Source organism: Perognathus longimembris, chromosome 9 (assembly GCF_023159225.1).
Source record: "Perognathus longimembris pacificus isolate PPM17 chromosome 9, ASM2315922v1, whole genome shotgun sequence".
Taxonomy (NCBI): Eukaryota; Metazoa; Chordata; class Mammalia; order Rodentia; family Heteromyidae; genus Perognathus; species Perognathus longimembris.
Window position 1 is genome coordinate 25,739,610 of NC_063169.1, and position 18,898 is coordinate 25,758,507.

At 42.9% G+C, this 18,898-nt stretch overlaps 1 protein-coding gene across 2 annotated transcripts in view; it reads left to right on the forward strand.

Moving 5' to 3' along the window:
* The first annotated feature begins 1,963 nt into the window (after nt 1–1,963).
* Bach2 (BTB domain and CNC homolog 2) overlaps nt 1,964–18,898 on the forward strand; it is a 338,421-nt gene continuing 321,486 nt past the window's right edge. For both annotated transcript variants that reach the window (XM_048353829.1, XM_048353828.1), the window contains exon 1: nt 1,964–2,423. The gene's annotated coding sequence lies outside the window, so the exon portion shown is untranslated. The remainder of the gene's footprint in view (nt 2,424–18,898) is intronic.

Here is an 18,898-nt window from a genome sequence, read left to right on the forward strand (position 1 = left end):
TCCTACCTCATATGTAAGAATTTTAATTTACAAAAGATGAACCCAAGTCTATAGGCTAATTTAAAGCACTTTCTAGACATTGTTGTATCTACCTGGGACCAGAAGTAAGGGGCAAAGATTGGCTCCTCACCCATCGGCATGTCTACTCACACAGCTGGGCAGTCTTAGCCTGCCTGAAGAGATATCAATCTATACATCCTCACATGGATATTCTCTTTCTCATCATAGATTTACAAGAATGAGGAATGCACTGGTGGCTCAAGCCTGTAATTCTACATATTGAAGAGGCTGATTCCTGGAGGGTCCTTGATTTGAAGTCATCCAGGCAGAAAAATCCACAAGACTCTACTGCCAATTAAACAGCAAAAATACATGGAGGCAAGGCTAAAGTGGTATAGTGCTCTAACTGAACAAGAGGCTCTGAGTTCAAGCCTTCGTACCAGAAAAGAAAAACGAGGAATGCCAATTCCAAGATGATCAAAGAACAGCTTGGCTAGGTTAGAATCAGTATTCTGTCCTTTCTAGGGGGAACAAGCAGGACCTTCAGTAGCTGGGTGTCCATCCCAAGGGATGCTAGATCAGAAAGCAAGAGGCATAGGTCTCATAGCTGACTGACACGCCTTCATCTGGAAACTGGAAAGGTTAGCAGAGAAGATCACCCAGCATAGTACCAGACTTACCAATGGAAGTTCTGCTATGCTGATAGAAAATTTAACCCAGTATTCAGCTTGCCATGGTCCCCCACTCAGCTTTGCTTTCCATGTAGGCATTCCAAATCCGTGCCTTTGAAAATCGGGCCCTCAAAGGGTAGTGCGTTGGGGCAACACTTTGGATGATATCACAGGACTCCCAGGGCGACGCTTCACGGCTTCCTCAGCATATGCCAGTGCCCATTTTATAGGGGGGATTTATGAGCCTTCTCTCAGTAGAGCGAGCCAAAGTTTTATAATATTCATTAAAAAGCAGCACCACGTGTAATAATATGGAATACTGCCTTGCAGAAGGGGGCCAGGTTATAGGTGTTCAGGGAAACAGGGCAGAATTTCCTGGCCCTGACAAGAGGTTGAGTTGCAGGCACCAGCACAATACTAACACAACCTTATTTTATTGCAAACGTACGTTCAGCCTAAGTCCTAATTTAACTCATAACTGTAACGATCATCAAGCTTTCTTCTGACAAAGCAGCATCCAGAGTGAAAGGAAGGGCAAAGTGTCTGCAGACTGCATACAAACTGAGAAGGCTGGCTCTTAATTTAACCTTAGCAATAGATCACACTCTCTAAAATGCCTGCTTTTGGTCTTAGAGGCTTGCTCAGTGGGGCAGGCCTAGGTCCTCCTGAAAGGGGTCCAAACATCAACATCACCAGTGGATAGGAGAGCCTTCTTCAATGGCGCAGTTCCTCCACCCAAAAGGCGCCTCACAAGCATCTTGTCCAGCCCCTCCCCAGGGAGAAAGGATAGACAACATAGGAGGTTTTGAGGTCTGGCTCTCTCCCTTGGATATAGAGCTAGTGCTTAGGGCTCTGGCTCTTTCCCCACGTGTCACCCTAACCATCACCATTACACTACCCCCAACACATACACACACACACACACACACCACCACCACCACCACCACCACCACCACCACCACCATCACACTACCCCCAACACACACCACCACCACCACCACCACCACCACCACCACCAATCCTTGTCTTTGTAGGTAGGGCATGGTTCCATGGCCTGGCCGAGCCAAGCGGTCAGCTGGGCGGGGAGGAGCGAGCTCCGGCAGCCGCTTGGCCGCACAAAGCGGGGAGCTCAGTGGCCGCGACGGCTTGAGGCGCGCCCCTTCCCTCAAGCCGGAGAAGCGCGCGCGCCCGCCCCAGCCCCAGCCCCAGCCCCCCGGAGGAGCGCCATTCGCGGAGCGGCTTACGCTAGTCGCCAGGCGTACCGCGCCCCAGCGGCCGGGGAGGTGCGCTGCCCGGCTCCCGTAAAGTTATTGTGAATGGGGAGCGGGTGACGTCAGCGCCGAATGTCAACAATGTAGCGATTGAGAGTGTGGGCGTTCCGGGGAGAGCTCGAGCCGCGCGGCGCGGAGCAAACAGCGCCGAGCCGCCGCCGCCGCCGCCGCCGCCTCAGCCGCCGCAGCAGCCGCCGCAGCAGCAGCGGCTGTGCACGCCCGAGCCGCGGTCGCAGCAGCGCTAACGCGAGCGCCCGCCACCGTCGCCCGCTTTCGCCCCCAGCCTTTCCTCGCCCCTTCCCTTCCCCCTTCCCGTCACACTCGGGGGGTTGTGAGCGAGCTGCCATGTAATGCACGCCCCCCCCGCGAGCTTTCGGTGACCCCCCGAACCGCCCACCCGCGCCGGCTGCCGGGAGGAGGCTGCAGGCTGCGAAGACGCGGGGAAGAGGAGGCGGAAAAGGAGGCAAAGTTCTCCCGCGAGGTGAGTCCCGGGGCCGTGGGCCCCAGCGCCCAGGCGGGGCGGCGGGCCAAGTTTGCGTGGGGAGCGGGTGCGCGGGGCAGGCGGGGAGGCGTGAGACGAAGTGGCGCGGGAAGGGACGCGCGGCACCCGGCCCGCTTTGATGGCTTTTTCTAGGAACGGGAAGGGGGTGGGAACGGCGGGGCCGGAGGACGCGCGGCGGCCCCAGTGCGCTCTCCCGCCCGGCTGTTTACGGCGGGCGGGCGGGCGGGCGAGGCGGCATTGTATTTTGCTCGGGTCGACGGGTGTTTTGGAACAGCAGCAGGAGGAGGAGGAGCGGAGGGTAATAAGTCAGGCGTGGGAAGGGCGGGCTGGAGGGAGGCGCGCGGCCGCGCGAGCCGGAGCAGCTGTCAGACCCGCGGCCCTGTTCCCGCCCCCCGGAGAGGCCGGGGCGTCCCGGCCCCTTAGCCCGCGAAACCGGCGCCGCGTCGGGGTCGGCGGGGCGGCCTCCCCCTGGTGCACCGCATCCGCGCCCTGCGCCCACACCGCGGGCGCCGCGCCTTAGCGCTGGGCTGTCAAGCCGCCGCCGGGTGGCCCGGACCACCGCGCCTTAGAGAGGGGTCAAAGCTCAAGTTTCGGGGCTTAGGAAGCAGCCTGGAGCGCGCGGGTGCAAACCCAGGTGGAATTTCCTACTAGCCGAGGGCCGGCCGGGGTGTGGGTACGCGGTGCACGGAGCTCCGAGGAGCTCTGGGTTTCTGAGTGACAGCTCGCCCCAACGTCCCGCGGTACACACCCACAACCTGCACTTCGGTCTCTGAGCCCCGGAGCTCCACGCCGAGTCGAGTTGATGCAAAGCCCCTTCCATTTCCCCTCTGTGGGTCCTTCACTAGTGGGTGTTCGGGAGCCGAGTACCGCGGAGGGGTTGTCCCAGGTGCGCCGCCCACGCAAATACTCGCGCGAGCATCCCTGCGACCTCCGTCTGGACGACTCGCAGGAACCTGGAGGAAGCGGGCAGGGCAGGGTGTCTGTGTTTGAAGGGCCGTGGACTCCTGGCTTCGGGGGTCGTGGGCGCACGGGGTAGCCCCAGCAGGCTTTTGCATGTAAGTACGCGACTTTGACAACTTGGAGGAAGTTCCTGTGAGGCCGAAGTCCAGGTGGTTTTGTCGTGGGGCTGGAGAAGGTGCACCCTGCTGCCTGTTCCCTCAGTCACCGTCGCCGCCACCCGTGGCCACCGAGAAACAGAGAGGGACATGGGCGCCCCACCCCCGGGACGGGGCTGCAGGCTATCCGCGGGCCCTCAGGTGGCGAGACTCGGCGGATTTCACCTTCGCAGTGTAGTGCTGCAGTCTCACACTCTGAGTAAATTTCATCTGTTGAGTGTATTTAACCAAAAAGGGTAATTACGTTAGATTAAAAAAAAATCCTTTCCTGCCTAGTGGGAACCTTGGCGGAGATGATGCCTAATGAGATTTTTTTTTTTTTGCTTTTGTCTGTTTAGAGTAAAATTAGAGATGTTAACTCTGATAACAGTTTCCTCAGATCATTAAAATGTAACATGTAGGAAAGGCTCCTGGAGCTGCGAAGGCTCTGGTTGGAGTGGCAGGAGCTGAGCTTGCAGGGCTGCCACTGTGGTTGAGCGGGTTATTTCCGTAAGGCAGAGAGGGCTTCTTGCTTAAAATGTGAGATCGCCCCACCCTGGTCCTCCAGCAGCTCTCGAGTGAACGGCACTTTTCATTATTGCAGGTAATAATAAACGTGAGTCAAAAATGACATCTTGTTAGAATAAGTCTTTAGTTTGTAAGAGAGATTGCTAAATTACAGTGTTGCATTCAAACGGCTCCAGTGAAAAGTCTTTCAGTTTTTCAGGAGTTCATAATTTCACCAGAAAACTTTGAAATGTTTACAATGTTTTCTCCTAGGCTTCTGATCTTTAAATTATGTTGATTGCACACTTGGACACTATTTGTTAATCCTGAAACTTGAATAGCATTTACATGAGAGGATGGGTACTAGAGCCTACAACCATGAAATAAAGTACTTTGGTTAGTATTTTCATTTGGATTTTAGAAGGCTTCAGGCCTGTCATTTGCTAATCTTAAATATGCTGAATTTTTCTAATACCTGTCTAATCTGCAGGTGGATTGAAATGTCGGTCTGTGATGTATATGCAAGGATTACGTGCAAAAATACATTTTCCTCATGCATATAAATGTCTGAACTGCTAGCTAAATTATGAACACCCTTGTTGGTGAGTTCTGAGTTTTTTTTTTTTGTAGATTACATGTCAGAATGTTCCAAAAAGAAGAGACAGGATGAGGCAGGATGAAAGGAACAGAGATCTTCAAATTCATTTTCAATAGTGCCAGTCCTGGGAAGAAGCCATTTATTCTCTTTCTATTGAATTATGCCCTTTGACTCAGTATCTTCAGGCAATTCCCTTCCAGCCACTCACCTCTGGCTGCTGTGTGAGAGGCTTAATTATTTGCAAACTGCCTTGAAATCCCAGGATGAAAGGCACTGAATAAGTGCAGAGTATTGTTATTCAGATATGGAATTTAATGATCCATTACAGTTCATCAGGAAAATGCACTTTGCCGTGATAGTAGGAAACGTTTCCACCTGATAGAGGGTAATAATAACTGCTTAAAAGTAGGTTCAGATTACAGATGAGACAATTAACTCTAGCCATGTGCTCTTCAATTTGTTGCAATTGGTTTCATGATCAAAGTGAGTCTCAGAGAGCCAGATGGTCAGGTTCATGTTCAAATCTCTCCTAGGCCAGCCCTTTGCTTCTGGGCCCACTGTACAGCCAATGTGACTTAGTTATTCATTAGCAACTGTGCGGTATTCTTCAGAATTTGTAATCGAGGCTTCTATGATGCCAACAAAAGGGCTCAGACCAATCTGTATTGTTGGGAGCAGTTTAATTTTACTTGGATTAACTCTCAGTGTCTCTGGTGTGGATTCCGCCTTAACAAGGAAGAAAGAGACCCCAGTGGATCTGCTGTTTGGCTCCACTGCTATCGGATTTGAACCTCAGATCTCTAGGGATATGTCTGGCGTGATTGTTAAATGAATGAGAGAATACTTAAAGTTACCTTGCTGTTTATCTAGGGGTAAAGAGCGGGACCAGCTTCACAATCATAGACTAAAGCTTTTACACAATCTTGCCCTCTTCAGCTCATACCTCTTTTAACATTCTATTGTTGTTGCCTTTAGATCTTTTCTAATTTTGAAACAAGGGAGCTCTCATCTCTATTTTTTTATTCACTCCACAAATTATGTATCTGGTCCGGATGATGAGGATACCACTATGCTATGGTACTCATTGTTGCCAGACAGGAATTGGTAATGCTGGCTTTGTTTTTACCACCATTTAAGATTTTTTCCCCCCAAGAGACGCTAAATACCCACATTATTTTCTCCTATGGAATCCCTTGCTTTAAAATATCAGCCCCAAATTTGTTCTTAAATGTTGGATGAGGATGCATGTAAAAGCTAGCATTAGCCTGCAGATGGCCTATTTCCTACCACCGAATAGCCTAAATAATCTTATTGTTTAATATTTGTAGATTTAGATGTTTTCTAAAGGCCTGGTACATGGTGAGTAATTTCTGAGTATCTACCAAATGGATGGTTACAACTGTCAAGAAAATAGATTTAAGAAGCCTAAGCCAACAATGAGTCTTACTCACAGGTTCATATCTTCCTCAAGACTGAGTCTTCTCAGAGATTGAAATCTTTCTCTTTTAAGAGAATTCAACCTGAAAGATTAAATAATATGTACCATGAACATAGTATTATCCTTTGTGGTTAAGTAGTCTACTTTTGAACCACCCCTTCTAGTTGATTATTGACTATTTGGGGTATTGTGGATGTTTAATGCCTGAAGACTTCCATGTGAGTTTAACACTGGAGACCACTTATTAAAAACAACATTCACATTATTGAATGTTTATATTGTGTCACATAGTGCTAACTACCTTCCTGGCCTCCTTGGAGGAGCCCTGTGAACAAGACAATGCTACAGAACTTCGTTGAGTGCAATGTGTGATTTTTTTTTTTTGAGTGTCTCTACCAGGTTGTGTATATAATGTATCTCTGAGTGTAGTTAGCATTGTAATGTCATGTAGAGCCCTAACATGTTAAAAGATTTGGTCCCTATCTTCACACCCATGGAACAGTGGTCAGTACAAGAGGCAGCATGTTTATCTGAGGTTTAGGTACCTGACTGTCCAACTGCCTTTCCATTCCTCTGCCTACCCCAGATTGATACTTAAGAAGCTCCAGTGGCCTATGGCCCCACCGGAGGCACTTGAAGTTCAGAAGTCAGTGCAGATTGCAAACATTGAAATTTCTTTGGTAAAACAGACGAGAAGCAGAGCCGTATTAGAAAACGGTAGCATCAAAGCCATGGGGAGGAGGAAAAGAGTTTTGGATTGTCTGTGACAATATATGACAATATGTTTAATAAATATTTAAATTTTATGCAAATATTTACAAATTAGTCAAGTCAAAATTGAAATTTGCTGTGAACTAAACATGTTGTAAACTCCATAAAATTGCTTAAAATAGTCAAAATTGAAACTTGCTATGAATTAAATATGTTTCAAACCCTGTAAGATTGCTTAAAACATAATTGATCATATATTTTTTTGTTTTTGACCTGAGAGACGTTTTATAGAAACGTTTTGTTAATGTAAGGTTTTTCTTCAAACTTTCCCTCTTTTTTCCTCTTTTTTAATTGTAAATGTCTATTTAGATCTAGAACCTGCTCTTGCTATGAGCATGCTACTCCATTAAATCAAAGTATCCTGAAATTTTTTTTTACTTTAATTTTATTGCCAGGGTGCTGTACAGAGGGGTTACAGTTACATATGTAAGATAGTGAGTACATTTCTTGGCAAACTTATTACCCCCTCATTTGATATCCTGATAATCTTACAACCACGTTCTTTTATCAAGGACAATTTTATTTCCACATAATATGTAAATTGAGTCTCTCTCTACTAGTGGCACTATTTTAAAAATCAAATAGGAATTTTATTTTTTTCCTTGAGCTATTTAAAAAAAAATTCCCTAATCTGAAAGCGTTTCACATACTAGTTTGTGCTAGTCACTGGAATTACAGCCAAAATGCCTCTGGGTCTTCCCCAGTGACTTCCTAATCATGCTTCTGCAGTATATTCCCCTGGTTGACTTGTCTTTTGTTCCTTAGCCTGATAATGATTTGTCCTTTGCTTCAGAGATGTGTCTTTGTCCTCCCTGACCTTTTTGTTCTCTTCCTGAAGGCTGTAGGACATACTGCTGCTATGTGATGAGAGCCTGGGCCTGGTTGCCAGCTCCCTCCCATCTCTATGTCAGCTTTCAGGCCTCCTTTCCCAAACACTGAAACCCCCCACTTTCTAGCCCTCACACTTCTCATTATTCTCTCCATTGTTCCTGAGACTGTGACTTTCAGAAGATGGTACTGGAGTTTCCCAACACTCCCAAGTGTCCCAACACTCAAGACTTGCTCAGTATGTCTTCAATGTGGTCCTCTTTAGGCAAATGCTGCAGGAGTTTCCTGCAGACCACAATCTAGCCTGTAGAAGGCTTAATTAGGCCTTCACTTTTGTGCTTAAATTTGAGACTTCAGCATGAGGATTCTCGTTTCACAAGTGTGAAGACAAAGTGGAGGTGCATTTTTAACTTTACAAATGTCCACAGATTCTTGGCAACTTTGATTTTCATCCCAACCTGTCTCTTGTCAATGGTACAAATGGGCCCAAAAGCAAAATGCTATTCTGTAGAGATGCCTCTGATGCCTCATTCACTTATTCCACACATAGACTGAGTATCACATGCTAGATGACTGGAGTTGCAAATAGGGGACAAACTCAATCCTGGTGCCTCATCAAATAGAAAGCATGACATTAACCAGTTAGTGACAGATTGGCTCATTAAAACATCCATAGCAGGGTGCCTGTGGTTAATGCCTATAATCCAACTAGTAGCCCTGGCAGAAATGCCCATCAGACTCTTATTTTCAATGAACCACCAAAAAGTAGGAAGTGCAAATGTGGCTCAAGTGGTAGAGCACTAACCTCAAGCACAAAAGCTGAGGTACAGCAGCTGGGCCCTGAGTTCAAGCCCCAGGAACCACACACACACACTTATCTGTGAAGAAAAGGTATGATGAAGGAAATTTGGCTGGTTGGGAGGAGGTTGGGAACCCCTACCCACCTACCAGGAATTGCGAAGCAAGCTGCAGTCAGGTTCACTTTAAATCTTGAGGCTTGCTTTTTCTTTTAGCCTCCTAATCCTATTAATTTCCTACTCTTCTTGCCCCTTTGGAGTATTGCATAAACCATATTACCCCTGGGGCCATTTGGGCAAATAATGGTTCTTGTTTAACAGAGTCCAGAATTGATTTATTTACCTGAGTCTTTAGACAGAATTGATAATTGCTGAAAGTACCATTTAGTTCATTTTTGTACTTGGGAAAAGTGCAAGTGAACACTCTTACTTTGAACATATGTAGGTGGTTTGGGCAATAATCGAGTGATGAGAAATTCCATTGATATTGCCCCTAAGCAAGGATCTTTACTGAAACTGAGTTTGGCTTTTGTCTGAATCCCCCTACATCCCAAGCAGGGGGTCTTCAACCTTTGCAGACCTAGCCTGGTTACTTAGATCTTTCTTGGAAGCATGATTTAGTAATGCTGGGAGAATAACTACTTAAATCCACTATACTATTGCTAAGATTCCTCAATTTTCTTTTTCTTTGGTGATAGGTAAACAAAGAGCTTCTTCTGTGTGTTTCTTATATTAGTTCAATCCTCCTAACAGCCCAGAGCTAAGTGTGATCATTAGATGCCAAACCACACGTCACCCAGCTAATGAATGGGATAGCAGGAGATTTTTGCCTGCTAGAGCAGGTACTCTTAACCAGCACGCTATATATGTCTCCTTCCCCACTTCTTTGTCTAAGTAACAGGTTGCAAAAGAGGAAAAGTAGGTCATTTCATTCTAAAATAATTGATATTTTGCTGGAATCTATGTGAAAGAAAATCTTGAAAGATTATTTCTTAGGGAAGGAACCCAACTGAGCATATCCCTAGTCCATTTAAGGATCCATTTAAGGATCAGAAAGTGAAAGTGGTGACATGAGAAAGAAGACATAAACTATACACACCATGAATCAATGCCTTTGTTCCCAAGGTTTATCTGTATTCACACTCTTCTCTTGTTGGGTAAAGAAATTGTTTTCTGTTTTTTTTCAGTGGGGAAGGAAAGCATGTAAGAGACTATTCCTCTAGTTGGGACAATGGTCTATGCTAGAGAAACAGCACTACTAGGAACCAATTCCAGTAGATCTTCTAATTGGAAATACTAACTACAAGTCACAGTAGGTAACCTTTGTAGGTAACCTTTGTACTCATTCTAGTCAATTTCAGGAAGAGATTATGTTGGCAGATTACTATGTTGCAACTCTCAACCAGAGATTTGAATGGGTTTGAAGGACTCAGGGAGGCCGTTTGTTTTGGCAGTATCCCCTAATTGCCTGGGGTTTACAGGGTCACTGTTCAAAAAGCTTACTCAGCTTAGTTCTGCCTGGACTGGACAACAACTTGTCATCTTTAGTCAAGAGGCATTATTCTTGGGAGCTGCTTAAACATTAAGCATACTTTTAAAACCCAGGATGAGAAATGATCAAAAGTACTGTGGTTATTTTTTAGCATTTAGATAAAAAATTGAGATGGCTAAGTGGGGAGATGCTTAGTGTTTCAGTGTTGGAGGTTTTAAATGATTAAAAAAATCAAGCAGATGAGTGCATAAAGATTTCTATGCAAACAATGATGAGCTTAAATTAAAGCTGCTGATTTAGTGTGAGAATTACTCGCATTGATTTGTAGAATATCTATATGGGTTCAAGATTCCATATTATGCAAATGAATAAGCCCTGAAGAGTCAAACTGAAAAAAAAAAAGAAATTAACTGTGAAAGATATTATTACCCATTCAGCTAGAGGAAAATGTAGACATCCTGAAAGTTAACCCTTGCTTTCCATGCATCCCTCTGGGAAGATGAGCGTCAAGAAAGTTGGTCCTTGTCTTAATTGTAAAGAAGCAAGGTTTGCTATCAGTTCTCCCAAGTTCTGTTTCTGTCCTTGCTTTCCAGGCATTTGTGTGCTGCTGCTCTTTGCCACACATGCCCTTAACTAGTTCCTGTCCTTCAAAACCAATCTCAGAAGAGGGGTTTATGAACACAGTCGTACCAGGATATAAATAGACAAGCATACCCAGTACATGACTTTTCTGAGACATCAGCATGTTAATAGGAAACAAAGCCAAAGAAGCAAAACTCTCAAAGTGGGAATCTCTCAAAGTAACATTTCACACAGTGGTAACTAGGTAGGTGGAGTGCATTTTTCAACAAAGATAAAGAGTTGTTCATAACCTAACCTTGGGTAGAGAGAATAAAACAAACTGACTCAAGGTTATAAGCCATAGGAATATTCAAAAGTATAAAAGGCAGGATGGGCACCAGTGGCTCAAGCCTGTAATTCTCAGGAGGTTGAGATTTGAGGATTGTATTTCTAAGCCAGCCCAGGTTATCAAATCCCATTGGCTCTTATTTCCAGTTAACCAACAACAACAACAAAAACACCCTGGAAGTGGAGGTATGGTTGAAGTGACTAGGCAACAGCCTTGAGCAAGAGTTTGAGGTCCTGAGTTCACAATACTGGTATGCCCCCCCCCCCCCGGCCAATATATAAAAGTCAAATTTTCAATTATATATATGATATATATGCCATCTATGTAGGAAGATTGTGTGTTATATGACAGCTAAACAAAACTTCAGGGGAAAACCATGTGGTTAGAAATCAGAGACTTGGTCAGTGGCAGTGACCCCAGAAGTCTCTATTATCCCTGAATGTTAAATTTAGGGGGAGATCCAACATCACCCAACGTTCCTTCCCTATAATTTCATTGATAAGAACTGAGGTGATAAAATTATTTCTAAGTTGATGTGCTACAGACTGTTCACATGTGGCAACAGTCGGATGTTTAGAGGAGTTGGGTTGATTAATGGAACTATGCTTATTCTAGATAGAATTATTGCCTGTGAATACCTAGCAGTGAAGAGTCTGAACTGCCTTCCATACCCTCCTCTCTCCTCTACATTCTCCTACAGCAACCATGCTATGTTGAGTTGATGGCGCCATCTTGTGCTGGCCCAGGGAACTGTTCTACCGGACTTGTCTCTCATTGTCTTGCCTTAGGTTCAGTTACCTGACCCTTTTCTGGGGAGGGCACTGTCCTAGTGGAGATATATTGCCAGTTCCTACTTTTCTTCTGCCTTTTCAATATGATTATGCTTATGTCTTCTTTGCTTCCAAAGTCCATTTCTGTCTTCTCTCTCTACTACACCTTCTTTATAACTTTGTACTTTTTTTTTTCTTCTCCCAACTCTTGATTAGTTTTCTTTTTGAACACACACAAAAAAGCCCCCCATCAGTACTCCTAATTTTATAATTATAAAGAAGTTTATAATGATACTTTATGCTAACATAAGAGAACACCATGTATTAAAGTGAATTTAACCATTTAAACCATATTGCAGTATGAAAGTCTTACTTCAAAATTTGGTGTGATAAGATATTATCTCAGCCCTCCAGGGGCTGAGGCAAAACGATTATGAATTCAAGTTCTTCCAGGGCTATTTATTGAGTTAAAAATAAAAAAAAAATCAAAATCAACAATTCTTATTTAGAAGACTGTGTTTCTTGTTCTCTGCTGACTAGAGATTTCTCCAAAAACAATCAAGAGAGCTTTCCCTTCATTAGTATTGGAACTGTTGTTATGGTATCCTTTTCTACCGTTTTAATTCAAAATTGAAGCTCTCACTGACATTTTTAAATTGGAAACATTTCTGTCAGCTGTCCTGGGATGCCAGCTCATGGGCACAATAGTTGTTTTGTTTTTGTTTTTTGGCTTTTTTTTTCTTTTTTGCCAGTCCTGGGGCTTCAGCGCAGAGCCTGCACTGTCCCTGGCTTCTTTCTGCTGAAGGCTAGCACTCTACCACTTGAGCCACAGTGCCACTTCCAGCTTTTTCTGTATAAGTGTTACTGAGGAATTGTGCCCGGGCTTCATGCATGCTAGGCAAGCACTCTACCACTAGGCCACATTCCCAGTCCAAGGCCATAATATTTTAACTGTGGGAAATGTATTCTGAGCTCTAGATGGCCGGTTTTCCTAAGGGCTTTGGATCCTTTATTAAAGGAGAAAGCAGATAAAAAACATAAAGTCTGCTATTTGCCCGTTGCAGAACATTGGGTGGACTTGAATCCCTGTACAAGTTTAAATCTCCCACATTAAAGAACGAGTTTTAAATTTCCACTTATGTTAAGCATCTTGACATTGTGGGTTTGAAAGTAAGTCCCTTCTGCAAAACAGGAACTGTGCTTGTCTGTTACCAGTTCTTGTGGTCGATTCGACAACTATTTTGATTTTTCAGAAGGGAGGAAAAGCAGTTAAATCTAGTCCTAATTTTGAATGCAGCTGTTGCTCACTTGGAACACGAGGAGTGAGTTGTTTATTACCAATATTAATTACTATTAGTGTTTCTTCTTTTTCAACATGGATTATTTGGCTTTTTGGTATAACCTTGGAATGCAGGAACTGAAGTAAAAAGGATCCCAGTGGCTGATTCTCTTGCACCTTGTTTTTGTGTCCGCTGGGTAGGTGTGTGCATCTTCTGTGTGCACGTCATTTTAGCATGTCAGCAATTTCCTTCCGGAAGCGTCTGCTGACTCACTGGCTGCCCTCCCTTACAGCACTCAGCTGGCCGCCCTGTAAACTGCCCCAGTAGCAACCATCCTGTGAGCTCTGGCTGGGGCCTGGGCCAGCTGTTTTCAGAGCTGCTCACTATTGAGCTGGGTGCCCTTCTCCTTCCTGTAGCCAGGCACAGCCTTCTGCTTGTAGGATAGAAAACTAGGCAAATTCCTGACTCTCGGGACTCCACAGAGAATCACATTTCTGGAAACACTTCAGGGAAACTGATTGTCTAGAAACCTTTAAGGGATCAGGGGAAGGAAATGCTGTATTTCCTACTCAGCACAGAAAGGACTTTGCATAAACCTTTCACCTGGGTTTTCTTAGTGTAACTGAAACCTGACCTGCTTGTCCCTGTGGGAAGCAGGGCAGAGTGGGAGGGACCTGAGTCCCTGTGTGAGGATACGTTTTGTTTATATCCTTAGCTTGTTTTTGATGTAAAAAACGAAAAGCACCTGCTCTGCAACCATTCCAAAGCTACCTTTATTTTCTGGATGGTTTCTCTGTTTCTTTCCTAGGTCATTTTAGCTTACTTTCCTCTGAAAGAATGTTTCTTTGCTGAGGTTTCTATATAGACTTCCTTTTGAAGACACAAGTTGATCAAATCATTCCCAACTCTCTGGAGAAGGATGATAAAGGCCAGCTCAGCTGGGGAGGAAAAGCTCACATAGGCTGAGGCGTTCTCTCTCTCTTCTCCCCTGCTCCCCCAGCATACAGAAGCTGCTTTGACCAATAATAAAGAAAAAGCCACAGTGACTGGGTAACATGATGTTGATGGAAGTTCTTGGTTTCCGCTGATACAAATGACTCATCAGTATCAATCGAATTGTGATTTCTAATAATAACAGTGCAAGACCTTCAAAACATGTGGTTTTAGCCCTTGCTCTTAGTGAAAGGTTGGAAAATAATCGTTGGAGCTTTTTTTTCTTCTGACCTCTTAATTTCACCCAAGGTATAAAGTTGCTTTTTTTGTAGGTGTGATGATGACCCTATTGTTTTTTTTTCTTTTTTCATCTTACTGTTTTGAGTTTCATTATGATTGATGAGCCTAACCTGGATCCTTTCATCATTTTGAAATCTGTGCACTAAGCATCTCCTGCCAGCGTTGTGTGTTTTGAGGGAAATGTGGCCAAAAAGCAAATCCTTCCAAAACGCAGAAAGGAAAAAACTGGTACAAGACCATGCTCCACTGAGCTGCTTGCCTCCTACACAGCCTCTATTGTGGATTGTGGAGGCCTGTGGGATTGCTGAGTAGCCTCTTGCCATGTGAGTCACCCTCAAAGGATTCCAAGGAGAGGGAGGGCTAACAGAAAATGCGAGTTAGCGGAAATGGCAGTGTAGAGGAGCACTGGGCAGAAAAGAAGCAAACCACCTCCTTTCCACAGCTGGCCAGCCAGCCAGGGCCACCCTAAGCAGTCCTGCAAACCCCAGCCAGCTGGTTGATGGTCACAGTTTGAAGCCTCTTTACTTCTAAATGTGGCCACTCTTGCTTTTTGGTTTAGTTGGAGTTTGGTTTGCCTGCAGTTTGCCTGACCATCAGAGATCACGCTGTTTGCTCTTTATCATAGTGGTCTTACCTCAGAACCTTGACTTTATGTATTGTGTAATTAAAGTGAATACTTCTAGACTGTAGTAAGAATAACATGCATGTTTAAATTTACCTTTTTAATTAACGTGTGTGTGTGTGTGTGTGTGTGTGTGTGTGTGTGTGTGTGTGTGCGTGCATGCATGCTGGTACTGAGCTTGAACTAGAGCCTGGATGCTTTTTCTTAGCTTTTTTACTCAAGGCTGGTACTATACCAGCTGAACCGCACTTTCACTTTGTACTTTTTTGAGCCTCATGGACTTGCTTGCCTGGATGGCTTTGAATGGAGATCTAAAGATTTCAGTCCCTTGAGTAGCCAGGATAACAGGTATAAGCCACTAGCACTCAGCATAACCTTTAAATGTTCCCATCATTTCTCATTTGCCTCAGAGCTGTGAGAACCTGCGTCCTTTGTACCTGACTGCTGGACCTGGAAATAAACTATAAGAAAGCTTGCAGTTTGACTTCAGTCGTTGAAGGGAGATGAAAATGTTGAAGGGGCGATACAGATCAAGATGCACTGTATACATAACCTGCTTTGTTAAGTGGCAACAACAACAAAAAGAATTCTAATAGTTGAAACTTTGGATTAGTCTTGACTCTGTTGCACTGTATTTTCCAGCACATTTTAAAGAAGTTTCCTGCCTATTCTTAACTTTTGATTCCACGTTACTCTCTTTATCTTTTATTCCCAGATATATTAAGTAACAAGAGACACTCCGTAAATAATTGATTGAATCTGTAAATGAAATAACTGACTCCATGATCTCTTCTGCTTTAAAACTCACCTGTGAGTCATGTTATAGCTCAGGCCTGCCACCCTAGCTGCTCAGAGATTAGGTAGAGATTAGGAAGATGGTGGTTTGAGACTATCCTGTGCAAAATGTTCATGAAATCACATCTCAACAGAAAAGATGGAATATAACAGCACCTGTCATTCCCACTGTGGTAGGAAGTGTAAATAGGATTGTAGTACAGAACAGCCCCAGCATAAATAGGAGACCCTTTCTAAAACATAACCAGAGCAAAACAGACTGGGATATGGCTCAAATGGCAAAATTCTTAGCAAGCACAATGCTCCCAGAACCACCAGGATAAAAGAAAAACATCACCTGTAGCCGGCTTTTTGCTGACAACAGAAAATATTTTGATTCTCTAGCCTGGCACTTGAATTTCGTAGTTTTTGTTGTCTTGAGATTTTAGATATGCTTTATTTTGTACCATTTCCCCAAAGATGACGTTCTCTGATTCTAAAATTATTTCTTGAATGAAGCATCACCAATATATTGGAGATTCTTTGTCAAGAACTCTGTTAGGCACAGAGCTCTGTGTGGAATATAACATTACTGTAGAGTGCAGTCCCTGGCTGGAAAGAATTTGTAGTTCTATCTTGGAGATGATATCCAAGGTAAAATACACAACAATTTGTAGCCCAAGGCCAGAATGGACAATTGTAGTAGATGAGTGTGATAGAAGCTGGGAAAAGAGAGCCAGTAAGATTTGAAGAATGGAAGGCTTTAAAAGGAGGACTTGGAACTGCACATGGTCTGATGATACTGTAGTCCGTATATAAAGCATGTATCTGAATCAATAAGCAAAAGCCAGATAACTCAATACAAAAACAATAACTATACGTCCACGTACTTAAAAGATTCATTTCACAAAAGAAGATAGCCAAATGGCTAGTAGATATATAAACCGTGTTCAGCTTTATTCATAATCAAATACATTCCAATTAAAATCATAGTAACATACCATTATATACTGTCTGGATTGGCAGACATTTAAAAACTGACAATACCATGTGTTTGTGAGGGTGTAGATGAATAGACTCTCATATATAGTGGCAGGAATATAAAGTGTCACAATTACATTGGAAAGTTTTTTATTCTCTAAGGTTCACTCTATAAATAATGTGTAATCTAGCTATCTTCTCCAATGTATACACCCAAGAAAAACTTTTTACCTATATGCTCCAAGATACATCAACAATGTTGAATTAAACTTGTCCATAAAAACGGTATCCCAGTGCCCATCAACATTAGATTGAATAAACACATTTTGGTATGTTGGTGTAGAATTAAATAATTCCACAATGAGATACCACAATGAGGATACTATCTGGAATTTAAAAAAATTATCCAATAAAACTATATGTAGGAGGTGTAAGGCAGCATTGTTGGGTTGTTAAGAGCAGAGGTTTTACTTGGGCTCGAATGTTGGTAGTAGTACTTGTATGACCTTGGGAAAATTTCTTAACCTTGCTTTTCTCATCTATACATTGGGTAAAATAATAATTTTACCTGATAGAGTTGTTAGGGGAAATAGATAAGTTGATATTTGTGACATGTTTAAGAAGGCAGCAAGTATAAAGTTTCTCAGTTTGAGGACAGTCCATGTAAAAAAGACTTATAAGACTCCATCTCAACAGAAATAGTTGGTCATGGTGGTATGTGCTTGTAATCCCAGCTATAGTGGGAAACATAAATAGAGAATTGCTGCCCATATTTACCCAGGCAAAAGGAAAGATCCTATTTCAAAAATAACCATAGCCAGAAAGGTCTTGGGACATGGGTCACGGTCCAGAGCTCCTACCTAGCAAATATAGAGCTCTGAATTCAAACCTAATATTGTGCCATCCACAAAATAAGAACTGCAACATGTCTCCCCCTCGCCAACCAATGGAACTGGAAATTGCCTTTGATCAAGATTTCCATGGGGTTTATATACATACAGATATTTTCAAGGCATTGGCTTAGCATTTCTAAGATCTCTCCTAATTCTTAAGAATCAGTACTTTTATTTGATAAACTGTATACTGAGCTGTAAATTACCAGTTGATATGGTAACATTACAGTTTAAATCACCTGAGTATATTGTATGCACTAATAGTCAAACAAGTATTTATTGGTGAATTAGTTTTAAGTAGAGTTGTCCATTTTTCCTCAGTGTAAAAGTTAGGTTTCATATATATTTGAGCTACTGTTGGAATTAAAATATGATAATGTTGTTGGTTTTTTAATAAAGAGTGCTAGATATTTGCTTTTACAGGGCTACATTTTCTTACATTTGTAAGAAATGTCAAAGTAGATTAGGGTTCTGGATATCTGTTAAGTATACCTCAAGTAAGCATTTAAGTAATAAAATATCACCGAATTTGTTGGATTTTATAATCTATTCTCTGTACATATACCTTGACTTTGTGGGAAGCTTTGAAGTTTCAATATTTTATAATAATTCTACACCACACCCTTTATCTTTCAGATGGATCTAAAACCAGGCAAGTAAAATAATTTTATCTTTCCCCTTCTCAAAGATATGACTAACTTAAGCTCATTTATTTTTTCCTTTAAATATTTTGCTAATTATCCTTTTAACTGATGTAGTTCAAGTGGAATCCATGATTCATTTAATCTTTTCCCCTTCATGTAGTTAGTCATTTGTTCTTTGATGTCCGTAGCAAAACTAGCACTTAATGTGATAGTCATAAAATTCCAAAACATGAAATGTCTTAAATGACTTAAAATGAGATACGGAGTAGACTTCACTGTATGGTAAAAATGAGTGGAGAAAACTTCTCATGATTAAGTACTTGTTAAGGCTTTGTGACCATAAGTTCTTGGTGTAAGCACTTATTTTTAGGTCCACTTTCTTTTGGGATATGTAACCAAGAATCTATACTTTGGTGATTGGATTTGATAATATTTTGTTATCTGTTATTGGGGTAAGATAAAATATGACAGAGGGTCTCATGCAGTCTTAGACATGTGCATTTTGCGCATTACAGTGTTTTACTTTTATCTTAGCAAAGTTTCCCTCCCTTTTTATAGGATTAAATTCTGTCTTAATGAGATTCTTCAGGTTTGATTTCTTAACCCATAAATGATTGGGAACAAGTGCCACCATATTATACTTTACTAGTACCTTACCATAGGGTAGAAAACTAGACTTTTGTGGCAGATTTTGTGTTTGTTTGCATCATTCATTTATTCATTCACCCTGAGTGTCTACTTAGCACCCTGATGTACAAAGCTCTGGGCTGGGTGCTCTGGGAAGGGCATCACAGGAACAGCACAGTCTACATGTTCTCACAA